The sequence below is a fragment of the Callithrix jacchus genome, chromosome X (genome assembly GCF_049354715.1).
Source record: "Callithrix jacchus isolate 240 chromosome X, calJac240_pri, whole genome shotgun sequence".
NCBI classification, from domain to species: domain Eukaryota; kingdom Metazoa; phylum Chordata; class Mammalia; order Primates; family Cebidae; genus Callithrix; species Callithrix jacchus.
This window is the reverse complement of record NC_133524.1, coordinates 12,588,922-12,603,135: the sequence shown is the minus strand read 5'-3', so window position 1 is coordinate 12,603,135 and position 14,214 is coordinate 12,588,922. Positions and strand designations below refer to the sequence as shown.

The 14,214-nt window shown below is 39.4% G+C and overlaps 1 protein-coding gene across 18 annotated transcripts in view; it reads right to left on the bottom strand.

The window, feature by feature from the left end:
- Positions 1-14,214, bottom strand: part of FRMPD4 (FERM and PDZ domain containing 4) — a 908,838-nt gene that overhangs the window by 342,506 nt on the left and 552,118 nt on the right. For 2 of the 18 annotated variants that reach the window (XM_078363748.1, XM_035287598.3), the window contains exon 1: positions 12,358-13,048. The exons of the other annotated variants lie outside the window; for them this stretch is intronic. The gene's annotated coding sequence lies outside the window, so the exon portion shown is untranslated. Of the gene's footprint in view, positions 1-12,357; positions 13,049-14,214 lie in introns of those variants that run through there. 18 annotated transcript variants of the gene reach the window in all.

The following is a 14,214-nucleotide window of genomic DNA, read 5'->3' as shown; positions in this document are numbered from 1 at the left end:
ATCAATAAGGAGATGGGGATGGGTGGGAAGTAATGACTCTTTAGAAAACATATTATTCTCTTGGGTATCTTCCTTATGAAAAGAATTCAAATGTTTCTCTTAATAAGTGTTCTGTAAGAAGTTTATGATCCTATATTTAAAAGGGGCTTAGCTCTAAGATAAGGGGTTTGGATTGTAAATCTTTTAAAGGCCTTTTATTCCAAAGGACTGACTCTATGAAACACCATTTCTGCTTCCCATGTTCATCTGAAAACCTCAGAGATTACTGAACAACAATGAAGTCATTGAGACATAAGGGGGAATGAATTTAATAGATGATTTACATCAACACTGCCTTGATTACATTTTAAAGTACCTCTTGAGCCACTACATTGACATCAGAATTCTGTGAGTAGAAAGCAAATTAGGAAAGGATTTAGGAAAGATATATAAGACTTAGCTACTGGATCCTAAACATTGGCCATATTGATGGAATGACTCATCACAGATCCAGAAAAAAAGTGATAAAGATCATAAGGTAAGGTCAGATTTCGTGTCATTACTCCTAAGCAATATAGCCATAAACAAAGTACTGTGCCTTTGAGGGCATCAATTTTCAGCCTTCTCTGCAATAAGAAGGTCCTAAATGTTATTGCTAAGAACTCAGTCTCGTTCCACCATGTTGCCATTCAAGAGTGATAGAGAAAATGACCCATAGTGAAGTTAACATATTTTGTTGCACCATCTAAGTACATCAAGCATTCTGGAGAGCACAAGTAATGCAGATTATTACATACTGAGCAAAAATCTTATATTTTGTTAAAGGCAAAGAACTGACAGCAAAATTGATCATTTCACAAACAAATATTTGGTATAAACTAGAGCTGGTTAAAAGGGGTCATGACCAAGTAAATAAAAAAACTTCATATCTAGAATATTTACAAATTATTTAATTTATATTTCTTAGGAATTTTTTTTTGAAATTCATACTCTCTCTTTTATGCCATTGATAAGTTCTCTCCTCAGACTGAAAATAAATAAACCACAATGGCCGCAAGTTTTGGGAAACTACTTTTGATTCCCTTCATGATTTTATTCCTCCATCACAAAGCTGAAGTTCAACATGGCAGCCTGGTACTCATGTTAACTGCCTTAGAACTACTCTAGAAAGACTAGGAACTACAACAAGCAAAGTTAGTGATTCATCAGACTCCATCTTCAATTTGCCTCCTACTATAGTCAGAATTTCATTAGGTCTCCTAATGCAACTGGATTCAGATGAAGCTAGGGTTAAATCGCAGCACAGTCACACTTATTAGCTACATAACATCAAAAGATAAACTATTCTTGGTGGAAATCCAGAAGATGGGAATGTGATTGCTTATCTCTCAAGGCTTCCTGAGAAATAAATGAGGAAACATATGAGACAGTACCCAGCACATGTTAAGTATTTTGCAAGGGTCTCTGCTACCACTGTTAATTATACAAAATAATAGTATTTACAATTCAGTGATCCTTTCTTGTTTAAAAAATAAACTCTTCTATACATTCACTGCAATGTATCTTTTTAATGTTTTAATCATAAATTGACCATTTATAATTGTATATATTTGTGGGCTATAACGTGTTATATTTATGAATATAATGTTGAATAATTAAATCAAGCTGATTAACATATCCATTACCTTAAATACTTACCATTTTTGCTGTGAGAATATTTGAAATTTACTCTCAGCAATTTTTGTGGTTGTTGTTGTTTTTTGAGATGGATCTCGTTCTGTCACCTGGGCTGGAGTGCAGTGGCACAATCTCAGCTCACTGCAACCTCCACTTCCGGGGTTCGAGTGATTCTCCCAGGAGTAGCTGGGATTACAGGCATGTGCCACCACGCCCGGCTAATTTTTAGTATTTTTAGCAGAGACGCGGTTTTACCATGTTGGCAAGGCTGGCCTTGAACTAATGACCTGAGGTGATCTGCCCACCTTGGCCTCCAAAAGTGCTGGGATTACAGGCGTGAGCCACCATGCCCCACCACTCTCAGCAATTTTGAAACGTATGATACACTATTATTAACTATATTCACCACACTGTTCAATAGATCTCACTAAATAACTTATTCCTCATGTCTGAGATTTTGTACCCTTTGACTATCATCTCCTTGTTCATTCCACCCCTTAGCCCCTGTAATCACTCTTCTACTCTCTGCTTCTATGAATTCAGTTGTTTTAGATTCCACATGTAAGTGAAGATGTGGTATTTGTCTTACTGTACCTGGCTTATTTCACTTAGTATAATGTTCTCTACCTTCATCCATGTTGCCAAAAATGACAGGATTTTCTTCTTTTTTAAAGGCTGAATAGTATTCCATTGTGTATATATATCACCTTTTCCTTATCCATTCATCCACTGATGGGCACATAGATTGATTCCATAACTTAGCTATTGTGAATAGCGCTGCAATGAACTTGGGAGTGGAGGCATCTCTTCGACAAAGTGATTTCAAATCTTTCGGGTAAATACCCAGAAGTGGGATTGCTAGATCATATAGACATTCTATTTTTAGTTTTATTTTTTAAAAAATATTTTGAGATGGAGTCTTGCTGTGTCACCTAGGCTGAAGTGTAGTGGCTGGCTCACTGCAACCTCCGCCTACTGGGTTCAAGCAATTTTCCTGCCTCAGCCTCCTGAGTAGCTGGGACTACAGGCACTCAACAAATTTTTGTATATTAGTAGAGACAAGGTTTCACCATATTGGCCAGGCTGGTCTCTAACTCCTAACCTCATGATCTGCCCGCTTCAGCCTCCCAAAGTGCGGGGATTAAAGGTATGAGCCACTGCGCCCAGCCTATTTTTAGTTTTTAAAGAACATACATTGCATCTAAATAAGTGAATTGATTTTTTTAAACTTTTGAGTTAAAATCTAGTATATACAATGAAGTACATAAGTTGTAAGTGTATAGCTCAGTGAGTTTTTCATATGTATAGACCCTTGTAACTAACACCCTTGCCAAGATATAGAAGATATCTAGCACCCAGAAGTTTCCCTCATATGCTTTCCTAGTAAATACCCAATTCTCTCCAGAAGTTTTCATTATTCTGACTTCTGTTATCACAGATTAATTATACCTCTTTTTAATCTTCATATAAATTGAATCATGCTGTGTGTGTGTGTTTGTGTGTGTGTGTGTGTGTGTGTGTGTGTGTGTGTATTTGGCTCCTTTCCCTCAAATATGAACTACTGTTCATTCCTGGCATCACCGTATAGTATTTTACAATATAACTATACTACTACTTTTTTTTTTAAGATTCCCATGCCCTGAGGTAAGGCTAGCAAAGGAAGAGCTGCCACAATGGTAACTGAGGTGGTCAATGGCCAGTTGCACCACTCACAGACATAGACACTGGCACTCAGATGTCCTAGGACAAATCTATCGCATGCCTGAAAAAGAATGGAAGGTGAGAGAAGGGACAGAAAGTACTCTAGGATTTCAGAATCTGTCTTATGTCATATACCATCCTGCTCATCTAGTCCTCAGAGACTTACAAGAAAAAAAAAAAGTTCCTGACTTGATGCATGTATGTCAAATTAGAAGTTACATTATTAATATAATTTTTATTAAGTCTCATTTACAAGAGAGATTCCCAGCAAGATGTTGATCCATGATTAATTCATTTTAATTATGAATTTCTTATTTACCTGATTTCAACTTCTCTTCAATCATGGTACCTTATTAAAAAGCTTTTTTCATCGACATAACTTTTCTTCCTGCCTCTGACTGAGATTCATTTCACTCTATAATCAATAAGACTAGTGTTCCATTGAGTATCTTTCAGGCAGTTGCTCTGACATTATTTAATCTGTCTTAGAATTTCTTAGAGGCTTAGATTTAATGCTGTAAAATAGAAATAAACAGCCTTTAATTACCAGGTCTGCCTGAAATGGTGTTAACTGAAGTTTAACATATCTGTGCCCCTGAGAATGTTCATGGGATCCACAACAGTGAAAAATATTTATGAAGGTTTCATTTGCAAATTTTGTTACTAAAAAGCTTCCTAATATCATTAGACATTAGACATTCATCTCACTCAGAGACAAAGAAAGGATGGCTTCCCTATTGTTTTAAGATGTTCTTAACTTGGTAATTAAAAGAACAGAGCAACCCATGAACACAAAGTTAAAACTAAATACAGTAAAGAAAAATAGACTTCAATCAAATCAGAAAAAAGCTTTCCTTTATGTTTTGTTGGCCAATAATTGCATACTTTCATTTCTTTCTAGTATAACTACTAACTGTTCAGCAAATGGTTTTCTTCTGATATGGATGAGAACAAAAAACACATTTTCTGGAATGATTCTTTAGGGTCAGCCTCTCTGCCTAGCCCCCAACCCGCCCTGTAAGACTAGCTACATCTCTTTATTACAATCTCCTTTTGTGATGAAAAATTCTTGTTCTTTTATATATTTATCATCATCTCCATTTATTACTCTTGATGAAAAGCCTTTGTCCTTCAAGCTGTACCTCTTTATTCTATCATCCACTGCCAGCCCCTTTGTAGCCAGTGACATATTGGGTAAACACACAAGAACTGCTAAGGCATTTTCATGCGAAGATGATGATGAGTCGGCTACAGTAAAACAAGCAGAGGAGCAGATCATTCATTCTGGTTCTTTTATTTCCTGGAAGCAAACTGAATAGGTAAAGAGCGTCCCGATGGAACAAGCAGTCAGCCATGACATACAGACTCTGAGAGGGTTAGACAGACCCCAGAATGCTTTGAGGATCTCATCTATCAAACTCAAGGCTGAACCACAAGAATTAGAAAAAGTCCCTCCTAATCAATCCATCCTTACACTTTCGTCCTTGGCTGCGCATACATTTTCCTCTGTTCACCCACTGCATAAACCATTTAGTTTATATTGGGGTGTCAACTCTCCCAAGCTTTTCTCTATCATGTAATTTTCTACAAAAATAGGGGGTCATTTCACTTGGTGGAAAGTTCAGCAGCACTGAGTTCCTTCCAGATGTTATGAGATTAAACTCCAAATACCTTGTTTCACTCGGAAGGGTTGGGATTTGTTTCCAATTATGAGGCAGATAGGGGTGTTCTTTATGTGATTTCCTAAGTAAGGTTTTGATCCTGGGAAACTTGAAAATCTTCAAGTTCAATGAAGAGAAGCAAGAGATGGGTAAGCTCAAAGCTCACCTGAAAGTGGAGTTCTAGTTATTTGTGCACATTCCAAATGTCAGAGAGGACTGTCAAAAGAATGATTTTAAAGGCCTTGAATTACAATTAGGAGGAAACTTACTGTGAGAAAAACAAGGCACTATCTTAAACCCCTCGGAACAGTTTTTTCAAACAAGGACCCCCCTTTCTCTTCAGACTGCTTTACTCGTGGGTTAAGGTGCAGGTTGTTATCTACCATTTTGCTCAGTGACAATCTAAATCATTCTTAGAACCTCTTTGATTCTCCTTCTTTTTCATGGTTTTTAATTACATATTAATATACTTTCCTCAAAATTCACCAAAGGCTGTTGTTGTAAACATATTTGTGAAATATGCAATTTTTGGTGTAGTTCAGTTTCCTCTCTAAGACTCAATGTGTAAAGGGCAAGTTTTTGTTGATTGATGTTTCCACTTGGGAATGATTTTCTTATAAATTACTGACCTTGTGACAATTACACAAAGTAACTGAAGGACTGACCTTGTCCCCTCAGTATTACCGATTAAGATCTGTATTCTCAGCAGTGTGGGATCATGAGCAGCAGGTCAGAAAGGGACTTAGCCTCTCTACACTAAACTGCTCTAAGGTTCCATCGCACAGACAGGATGGGAAACACAGAATTTCTTAGTGTGCTCTTTCAACTGCCTAGCCCCACAACCTCATGTGATTATACTGAAATTCTGCACTTAAGGCCATTCAGGTCATGTCCAGTTTCACTGATAACCAACAGATGTTACTGATTTGCCAAGGCACCACCCTCTAACTTCTAGCCCGGTGTCTTTCCACTTGACAGTGCTTCCATACCTGTTTGTGCAAGACTTGTCACAGGAGCAACTCCCAAACTGTGACTTACAATTGGCAAACATTCCATGAGAAACAGAACATAAAGAATCAAACTCCTCTGGACAGCTCTCTTAAAAGATATGGTAAAAAAAAAAAAAAAAAAGACATCAGCCATCCAAAGCCTAACTAAAAGTCCCTCTGAAATGCTTAATTTCTGTATCAGTTAAATAGATTGGAAGAAGTGGCACAGCCTTTTTTCAAATTATATTTTGAGGAACACTGGTGCATATTATAAATTATCTTCTGATTAATAACTTTTAGAGGAGCCATGCAAAACATTCCTTCTTAGAGAGGTACAGAATATATATAAAACTCTGGGATGTCCTTTGGCAAATATACCTACTTTGTTTACCCTTGTATTTTCTAAATTTATCTGAAGGTATAACCTTGTTTTCCTGTAATACTCTTGGCAACTAATTTTAGGAAAACATCCCCTTGTGGAAAAGGTCACAGAGTAGAGAGATCTAGTGACCTCTTTCTATGACTCTGGATAAAACTCTTAATCCCTGATCTCCTTCCTCCTTGTCCAGGGATACAGGGCTCTGTCAGACAGCTATCAAGACTTCATCCAGGTCTAACATTCCATTATTTTACATTCTTTTGTTTTTGAGACAATGTCTTGCTCTGCTTCCCAGGTTGGAGTACAGTGGTGCCATCACAGTTCACTGCAGCCTCCATCTCCTGGGCTCAAGCGATCCTCCCAACTCAACCTCCCAGGTACCTGGGACTTCAAGTTTAGGCTACCACGCCTGGCTAATTCTTGCATTTTTTTTTTTTTTGGTAGAGAAATGGTTTCACCATGTTGCCCAGGCTGGTCTTGAACTCCTGGGCTCAAGTGATCCACTAACCTTAGCCTCCCAAAGTGCTGGAATTATAGGTGTGAGCCATCACCCTTGGCCTTAAATTCTATATTAATGATGGTAATGCCTAGCATATTAGTTCAAGGTCAAATTCTACCATACAATAAAGATATAATTTGTATGTGTTACATTCAGTGCTACATTGGGGGTGGTACATCATGTGCCAATTTTTGCAAGGCTGATATAATGGAGGCAGCTTGGTATCATGAAAGCATGCCAAGACTATGAGTTAGAAAGAATTTTACTCCCAGTCCTGCCATCGAACCGTGAGACCTTAGGCCAATCCTTTCATCTACCTAGGTTCCAGTGGCCTCACTTGTTACTTAAGAGGGTTGAAGTGAATGACCTCTTAGATCCCCTTCAGTGCTAATATTCCATGACATCGGGCTCAGTGGACTTCTTCAATAAAGATAAGAATGTGTGACTGCTGTGTCTCTGCTTCTTCAACTTGTCATTGACCCTATCGATTCATTTATGTCAAGGCTTTGATTAGAAATGCAGTTTCTAAATAGACTGTTGTTTCAGAGAGGATCTTGGAGCACCTTTACTGGCATCATTAACATTCATTCATTCATTCATCAATTTGCTCTCATTTATTAAAAACGTAATATATGCTAGGTGTTGTGCTGAACTCAGGTAGCACAGGCATGACAGAATTCAATGGAAAATAGAGATGAAAAATAATCATTATAAAACAATGTGATAAGGGTTTCATTTTAAATCAGGGTTTCTCAACATTGGCATTATTGAGATTTGGAGTCAGATGTTTCTCTGTGGTAGGAGCTGTCCTGTGACCTTCAGGAGGTTTACCAGCATCCCTAGCTTTTAGCCACCCCCCCCCGACCCCCACCAGATGTGACAATGTCTCGGGATGTTTCCAATGTATCCCCAGGGTACAGGGAAGGTGGTAAAATCTCCCTTGTTTGAGAACCATTAGTTTAAATATATCCTCTTAGTATTAGGAAAATTTCTGTCTGTGTGCTATGCCCTAGTGAGTCTGACTATAACATTTTATGTTTTAAGGATGGAAATCATGCCCTACATTTTTTGAATAATCTCAGTTTTGTAAATATTGATTAAGTACCTGCACAGATGTAAGGAGCTATCCTACTCACAGCAGCAAATATGATATAATTTGCTGCCCCTGTTTGGAGCGGGGGTGGAGCACAGAATATAAGTAATACCAGTCCTATGGGAAAAGTTCCAGAGAAGGGCTATAAACAAGATGAATTAGGAACAAGCCATTCATCCAACAATGGTTTTCTGAGTCTCTATTATGTTTACAGCCCTGTTTTGGGCTCTAGAGAGAAAGCAGAATTGCTACCAGGAGGGAACCTCCATTCTCATGTTTAACAAACAGTTAATACATATAGTATGTCAACTGGTGGTGAGTGCTTCTGATTAAGACAAGGCTGAGAGATAGGGAATGCTGGGGCTGGGCAGTGGGCAAAATTTTAAAATTGGAGATGCTGGGCAAGCCATTCCCCGTATTCCTTAGTAGTCCTGAGGACTGCCCAAGAAGGGAGATGGGCCATCGTATGTAAGCAGCACCAAGCACTGAGTTTCGCTTTGGTTCAGCAAATAATTATTGCTCACTATGCTATGCTAGGACAGTCACCAAGTGTAGGTAAGAAAAGCCCCCAGCTTCTCTGGGTCAGCATCCCCAAGTATATAATCCACAGCGGACACTCACAGCATTTCCTCTGAGCCCTCTCCACTTCCCAGCCCTGCCAGTATCACACCCCTCTGCTGAGCGATCCTTTGGATCTCTCTCCTCTATTTCTGGGTTACCCCATTTTCCCTACCCGCTGTGTTTTTCAGCACCCATGTTCACAGGAAAAGAGGTTCCTTTCTCTCTTATCCATTTCTCCTAAGCCCCTCTTGTAGCTTTCCTTGCAGCCTTTAAAACTGACTAATCAGGGACTTTTATGTTCTGCTTACTGAAATTCTCTTCTCACATAAGCCTTTCTACTCGGGTGCAGAGAGCTGCCTTCAACACCACACTTTGTGTTTCTGCCCCTGACCCTCAGCACTGGTGTCCGTAGGGATTCTTTGTGCTCCTTCAGTCTCCATCAGGTCTTTTTGCTCTTCCCCAGTCCTTTGGCCTTTCTCCTTCTCTGAAAATCTCAAGCCTGGTCCACTCTCCCCTGTGGCTCTGTTTCTATGTTGCCTTCCTCTGAGCATGCTTCCCCACCTGTTCAGATTCAGAGGCAGCACATGAGCACACCACTGGGTTCCAGCCCATCGGTGAAGATCCTCTTATGGATTATTTGATCTCATCCCCTGGTATAGTTACTCCATTTTGCAGATCTTCCTTCTAGGACCCATCTGCCCAGACTCTATCTCTGGATTATCGTGTCAGCAGTCCATTTATAATTTGACCACAGTTGTAATGGTCTCCTAGAAAGTCCTGCTTGCCATCCGCCTGCATGTGAATCTAAATAACATGCTAAGATGCAACTACTTTGGTATATATTTGCAACTATATGTGAAATCATATTCTTACTTTGTAACTAGGACACAATTTCTTCCCCCCCAAAAAACACTTAATAAGTAGAGGAAAGAGAATAACACTTCATGAGTGTATAAGAACACTTTCGTCTGATTTCTTAATAATTTTAATCAACTTTAAGCAAGCTTGGTCTGCCTTAATACCTAAGAGTTGGAACACTGAAGGAGCATGTTTCCTTACAGTCAGTTTCATAGTTTCTGTATCAAGAGTGAGAAACCATCCTGATTCTCTCCTTTGCAGTTCACAGGCCTCTCGATAGGGTTCAAATATTTTTCAAGTCTAAACGTGAGGAAATCATATGGCCTGTTGTTTTCTGTAGTGGTTGTAAAGGCCTCCAGTGACATTCACTAATTCTGTGACCCTAGTTTTGTAGCCCACAGGCATGTCTTTTATTGCTTTCACTCCAGTTGATCATCACAGATGTCAGGCAGATTACTGGAATCCTATAAGCACAAGTTGTTGGGATGGGATCCTTAAAGTTTATATGGAATATGTTCCTCTTTGGCTGAGAACTCCACCGGGTACCCTGAGAGCCAACTGGGGTTTGGCGACAGAAACCCCCAGACTCATCCATAGAACTCACCTTGGCTCATTTTCTAGCTGTATATCAGCATTTGTATGTCAGCATTTTTCTGAATCATCTCAGGTAAATTGCTTTACCTCTCTGTCTCTCTGTCATCTCAACCATACAGTGGAGAGACTATGAACTCTCTATTTCCCTGTGCCATTGTGATAATTAGATAATGTCCAAAAACCATTCCAGGCTCTTCACAAAAGGCTGCTCTGTAAATGTAAGATATCACAATTGCTTTGATCAATCATGTTAGGAAATAAATCAAGCACAGGCGTTCCTGACTTCCAGCATCACAGAACTCTTCCCAGCTATTTTAACAGGCAAGGCAAGGTCGGGTCCTCAAAGAAATGATTATTGCAGCAACTTGTAGTCCCAGTGGGGCTCTGGACACCTTTCACAGGTAGAACAGATACTTGCTTTAGTTCAAGAAAAATAGTTCACATGACAGAAACGAAATTGCTCATCCAAGTTAGCTGAAATATTCTGGAACATAGGCCCAGCTTATTTTCTCTTTTCTACTGTCATGCAGCTGTACATACTCTAATTAAAAGTAAGAAGATGATAACACTTCAATTTCAATTGAAAGTGAAGGCAAACTGGTATGAGTCCTCTTATGCTTTGCTCTTTGAGCTTGCCCTTTTTCTAAACTCAGTACTCATGGTGTAAAACTGTATTTCTGAAAATTTATTAACATATTTTATAAAGTATTTGCTTTTTACCTTGACATTTTGCCATAAACTGTATATTTTTGCCATGAAAAACTCACAAAAAAATATTCCTTGGAAGAACCTAACTGGTACCTTAAACAAAACATTAAATAATCAAAACAGAGTAGAAAAGACACACTTTTATGGGCTCAGAACACTTGAAGAATGTGTTATCAATCAAAATCATTTTCCCTACCAAGTTACCACACAGTTGAGCCCTAGTACCAGAGTGGAATCCAGTAGAAGCTACAACTTCCAAAACTAATATCCCCCAGACACTTTGCATTCTCTACTCAAAATTTTTGTCCCTATTCCCAGCTTCTCATCCTGAGATCAGAATCACAGGTTCTGGTGCTGAAACACCAGTCTACATGTAAGTCTACATTCATGAAATAATGAACCCTTGTGTAATCACCAGCATTGTCTCTCAAGTGAAATACCATTGAATGATGCATACTTGAAGATCTCTCTTCTTTTTGAGAACCAATATTTATAAGCCAAGAATGCTTTATTCTGTTTTGTTAACTCTACTGCTCACAACCTGCCTTGCTCCCAATTTAACGTTTTGAAAAAGCCCTCTGAAAGATGCACAACACACACACAGACACACACACACACAGATGCACATATCAATAAAATGGATATATTTTAATAACATATTACAAATTATCATGTGTGTATTCAATTGACTATTCATTGAAACAAATATTCAGTAGATTCTGTTTTACAGGGAGATAAAAGAAAATACTCTGAAGATCTAAAGAGCAGCAGATTTATTTTTAAATTGTAATTTATATGAAGAGCGTATTGGAAACCATGGACTCACATGTCCACATAACCGTACTTCAGCTCCCTGAGGGAAAATCCAATACCTAGTTTAATTAAAACTTATCCTTCTATTTTTAATGCAGCATGTAAAAGAGCTCAAAGAGGTGGACAAGAGATTTACCAGGCACAAGTTAAGTTTATAGTCACAAAATTCACCAATTACTTGCACGGAATTTATATTGCCAAAGATACTGCTTACTTCAGAGTCTTAATTTAAACCCAACGCATGTAAAAATTATTTACAAAAGATGGTACTAAATTTCATTAAGTGGTTGACATCTTTTAACTTAGAACTTCACCCTCTCCTCAAGATTGTTCCCTAAGGAATGTGGTAAACTGTTTATCTTTAGAAAGGAATCTAAGGCAAAAGTCACATTTCCTAGGGTTTCTGTGTCTCTGAAAGCCATTTCTTACTAGATTTTGGGAAAGTAAACTATTAGAACCACTACTTCAAACACCAAGTGCATTATTAAGATGAGATTTCACCTAAAAGAACACAGAGGCAGAAAAGAATGTACTAATTTCATCTCTGTGGTCAAAACTTTGCTTTTCACCAGGATTCTCACTGAAAACACTCCTGTTTCAGAGACAGAAGTACAACAAAATTCTGAGTACTTGGGGACAATAAGAGATATCATCATGTGGAAAAGTAACTCTGACCCATAAGTCAGCAGCAAGACAAAATCTCTCCCTTTCTCTACTGATCCATTGGCCAAGAAAATCTAAGACATACATCATCCTCCCAAAAGTGAAATACAACTCCCTCTTTCTCCGTGCAATCTCCCCTCAGCGTACATGTTCCTACACACAGCACACACTTCATGGTTTACCTTTTAATTACTGGATTCCATCAAGGGTCCTTCCTAATATATCCAGCAGGAATGCAAGATGATGAGTGCTCTTCACCCCCAAGTGGCATTTGACTCCACTCCATGCAATCACTCAGTGCAGTATGGATGAATAGGCCAAGTTCAGGTTCACTGCCCTACAGAGTCTTTATTCCTCATAGCACATGACTAGAGAGCAAGCAAGCACTGCTGCTGGTGATGCTTCACTCCTGTTAAAACTAATTGAAAAGGCATATTGCAAAAAAGCTCTCTACAGGCTCACTCTCCTTACCCTTGCTGTGACAAAGTTAAAGCTGTAGCCTTGGAAAAGAACAACAACAGAAAAAATACAATAGCAACTGCCTCTCCGGAGGAGTTTTCTCTTCCAGCAAAACATTATCTCTAGCAGGCCTGAAGAAAACAGGTGAAACCACAAATGAAGCCTTGAACTTTATTGCCTGAAAGAGCCCAGGCAAAGCTGCATGGGTGCCATCCAAGCATCAGTCGCCCCCATTGGTGCCTCTTTGCAACATACCTTGGGTGCACACTGAGGCCAGCAAATAACATCTAATAAACAGCAGAGAACGCGACCGATAGCTTAACCTTGCTCCTGCCTTCAAAGATGCCAGACTGTTCTGTTTGCTCAGGACTCTCCTTTTACCAACATTCAATTTGAATGAGCCAGTGCAAATGCACTGCTCGTCAGCTCCTGAGAACAGGATGCATTTATGTGAAACACGAGGAGAATGCCTAATGCCAAGGCATCCTCTGCATTCCCAGGAGCTTTTATTACAGGGCTAGCTTACATTTCACTGCCAGCACCCGCTGCACTTCTGCGAGCATTGTGACTTCTAGCCAACATCTCATCCACACACTTACAAACACCTGAAACATTGTGATCGTCTGGTTTTAAGAGAGGCACTTTTGTGAGCTCTCATCTGCACCCAGGGAGATACTCTGAGTGATTGTGCTGTTGGTGAGCAGAATGTCATGCTGCTCTTTTCTCTTTCAATCAGCAACTTTCAAGACTGGGAAAAATGACCACCAGATGCATTGTGGTGTGTCAGCTTTATGCTGAGAAGTAACGGCTCTGCAGTCCTTCATTCGAAATGGATCCAGGAAAACAGGCACTGCGGCTTTAATTCATCTTTGTTCCACGACATTAAACACAACCTTAATGAAACCTACTGTCCAAAAAGTGTGTGATCGCATAATAACGCGTGGGTACCAGACCACTGCCAACATCCCATCTTATTACCTGTTACCAGCAGTGGAGGAAGGTATTTCTCCTGGTACATTTAATTTTACATTTTCCCCTCATGTGAGTTTCGCATTTGACTGAGTTGCAAAGGCAGCATTGTTAGGGTGGCCTTTTCCCCCTTAAAATTGTCCCAAACGTCTAGCCTGGTTTGGGGATTAAATTTGCGCGGCTATGTTGCCCTATGTGCTTTTGTGTTTAGATATGTAGGGTAGAATCTCAGTGTGGCCTGGGAGGCTGGAAAATATGTGAGTCTTATTTTTTTCTTTTTCTTTCTTTCTTTATTTTTTTGAGATGGAGTTTTGCTATTGTTGCCCAGGCTGGAGTGTAATGGTGTGATCTCGGTTCACTGCAATCTCTGCCTCCTGGGTTCAAGCAATTCTCCCACCTCAGCCTCTCGAGTAGCTGAGATTATAGGCATGTGCCACCATGCCTGGCTAATTTTGCATTTTTAGTAGAGATGGGGTTTCTCCATGTTGGTCAGGCTGTTCTTGATCTCCCAAACTCAGGTGATCCACCCACCTTAGCCTCCCAAAGTGCTGGGATTACAGGCGTGAGTCACCATGAAGTGAGTCTTCTTTCACAACCTGTGAGTCTGGTAA